Raw genomic sequence first — 3,312 nt, 5'->3', positions numbered from 1 at the left:
AGAGGGGTTGACGTGTCATGCTGATAAAATATAATTCTTCCCCTACACTGGGACTGAATGGGTCAATCCCAGTTCTGCTGCTGTTCCTCAACAGCACACCTCCATCAGCCAGGCATTGCAGAACTTGTTGGAGAGCGTGGAGGACTCGTGAGAGGGGAGGATGAGACATACCTGTGGAAAAATTGAGGCTTTGTTTGTTTTTTAGAGAAATGGAAAACTTGGCTTCAGCCAATCTTTCTTGGGCAATCGATGACCAGTCCTCTGCTCTGCCACAGACTTATGATCTTCACTAAGTCTGTTGATATTGCTGGCTCTTGGTCCGCACTGCAGATGATAATTTTCCCTAATTCAGAAAGGTGTGCTACTTGAGGGGATACAAGCAATTTAATGCATGATGAAGGAAATCTCATTTTTATCTATTTACTGTGTCAACATATTTCACTGGGAACCTCATTTTATCTATTTACTGAGTTAACATATTTCACTGGGAATAAGCATGCATCAGCATAATATTTTAAAAATATATTTTATTTGACAAGGCTATAAAGAAGCAATACATTTTAAAGTCCTAATGATAAAAAGGTAAATCACTCTGCTAAAATATTTTTCCTTGTCTATTCATGATCTCACCTTTCTCAGGTTTGTATGAGGGGGGGTCACTGTGCACAGAGTGACACTTTGGTACCTCAAGTGAGCATGGAGTGCTTATCCTTGCCCTGGAGAGCTGCTAGTTTGATCTGATTCACTATCTAATCTGTTCTAGCTCAGCCAGGGAACTCTGCCAGGACATTCGTCAGAGCTGCACCCACACTCACCCCCAGACATCTACTCATACCACACACATACCTTCAGTAGCTAACAGAAAGAACAGCAGGAAAGAGTCACTCAGTTCTAGTGGGGGAAGAACACAACCTTTTCCTATTCAAAATATAAGTTTACATACATGCATATCCTAGTGAATTTCAATATATTGTATGAAAACCATCACTGAGCATAGCCCTGCTGTGTTCAGCATATTGTATGAAAACCACCACTGAGCATACCCCTGCTGTGTTCACAGTATATCAGACATTTGTAGGCCAAAATTTGATGGATCTTTTATCTCTATCCATTTTTTAAGGATTCAACTTGTTGAATCCTTGTTGCTGCTCATGAGTTCGGCCGTGCCCTGGGTCTCTCCCATTCTAATGACCAGAAAGCCTTGACGTTCCCTAACTACGTTTCCTCTCTCTGCAGATGATATAAGTGGCATCCAGTCCATTTACGGTGAGTAAAATCTACAGCTTAAAAAAAAAGTAAGCAGGAGAGAAATCATCTATTTCACAAAGTTTCACTGTATTCTCGTAAAATCAAAAAAACATTTATATGTGAAAACCTTAATGTTTCTACCAATTTGTTGTATCCTTTCTAAAACATGCCTGTTAGGATCTCGACCAAATGCCCCAGATAAAAGGCCAGCCACCCCTACCTCACCTAAAACCTGTGGCTCCCAGATATCTTTCGATGCTATAACTATGTTCCGACAAGAAGTCATTTTTCTAAAGGGCAGGTAAATACTGATATGACTTTTATCTCTGTGAGGCTTATTTTTTCGTTATTTCTACAAAGACTGAATACTTGGGTGGTTCACATGATTGTGGTTATGGGATTTATAATGAGACAGATAGTTTTCAGTTCATGGAAGCAAAACTATCAACAGATATCAGTTATATTAATATTTTTCAGGATCCTTGAAAAAAAATGCTTCATTTTTTTTCCAGAAAACATTTTAGTCTCAATAAAACTTTATTCTCAAACATATAGATAGTCGCACCAAGCAGTGACATGAATAAATGTTCCAACCGTTTCCTAAGAAATTATATTTTCTATCACATAGTTGAACCAATCTCTCCTTCAGTGACCTGTGCAAGCCTGAGGTCATCCAGGTATACAAGGAATAACTTACAGTCAGGCTCAGCTGGGACCCTATAACTCTCTGGTACAGGAACAGACAGAATTTTTCAGCTACTGGTAACTGATACCATTAATCAATCAGTACCAACAAGAAGGGTAATTCCAGAAAGAAGCCAGAATAAAAAAACCTCAGTTCCCACTGAGGGGGGTGTTTTAGTTTCTGACACATCACCCCAGGTAGCTCCACTGACAAGAAAGAGCTTGTAAGTCACAACGTTGTTCACATTCTTGTGTGTATATTGAAATGTCTGTGGTTTATTACATACAACAAAAGCTGTTTCATATTTAAATCAGGCACTTATGGCGAGTCTATCCCGATAACTCAGAAGCTGAACTTGAATTAATTTCTGCCCTCTGGCCAACGCTGCCATCTGGTATTCAAGCTGCATATGAGAACACAAAAGAGCAGATCCTGTTTTTCAAAGGTGAAGTATGAGGTTGTCTTTAAATTTTTCTTGCCTTTAATTTTGCAGGAAGATTGGATGAGGGAAGGGTAGCTCTATGTGCATAAAATTCACTTTTCAAATAAATAAATAAAAAACCTTAGGTCATTTCACCTAGTTTTCCTACAACCTACACTAAGGGAGTGCAGCTTTCCTCTTACTGTCTCAAAATCACTAGCAATAAATTCTGGGTTATCAGTAGATATCAGATGTTGCTTGGTTATCCAAAGAATATCAACACACTTGGCTTCCCTAAAGGTGTTAAGAAAATTGACGCAGCTGTTTGTAACAAAAACACAGGGAAGACAGACTTTTTCATAGGTGACAACTACTGGAGGTAAGAAAAATTGACAAATGTTTTCTTATGATTGACTCTCATATAATCTGAATACAATTAAAATTGTCCATGTGGTAAAAACAAAGTGGCCCTTTAGATAACCATATGTAACTAGGTATCTGCAGTAATCCTACTTTTCAAATAAATGTTTCTTTGACTGCCATACAGGGAGAAGAATATAGCTTTGACTTTTGAGAGCTTAAGGGTTTCCTCAAACAGGCATTCAAGATAAGGACTCATTTTGAAGCATTATGCCTGGAAGATGAAACAATTCCAGAATGTAGAGAACTTGTACAAATACAATAGCAAAAGCATCACAAGAAAATAAACTTCTGAAAGCTAACCTACTTCAGCAGATGGCTCGCTGGGATGGCTTGTGCAGGATTTCTATGACTTCTAAAAAGCCCTAGATTATTTAATCTTTTTTTAGAGAAATAGAGGTGATAGTTCATTTTCCTTTCTTTGGCTGGTTAGCACTGGATTTGCAACATGCTTCTTATAAATCCTGTTCCCAAGCTGGCATGAGTGATCCCTAATACCCTAGTACCAGGCAGACAGAAGCAAAGAGTTGGCTTTGGG

The 3,312-nt window shown here is 38.6% G+C and overlaps 1 pseudogene; it reads left to right on the top strand.

The window, feature by feature from the left end:
• Positions 1 to 1,135: 1,135 nt before the first annotated feature.
• On the top strand, positions 1,136 to 2,764 carry LOC104460618 (annotated as a pseudogene).
• The last annotated feature ends 548 nt before the right edge of the window (positions 2,765 to 3,312 follow it).

Source organism: Pterocles gutturalis, unplaced genomic scaffold (assembly GCF_000699245.1).
Source record: "Pterocles gutturalis isolate BGI_N339 unplaced genomic scaffold, ASM69924v1 scaffold12056, whole genome shotgun sequence".
Taxonomy (NCBI): Eukaryota; Metazoa; Chordata; class Aves; order Pterocliformes; family Pteroclidae; genus Pterocles; species Pterocles gutturalis.
The sequence above is the reverse complement of the archived record's forward strand: the minus strand, read 5'-3'. Positions and strand labels throughout refer to the sequence as shown.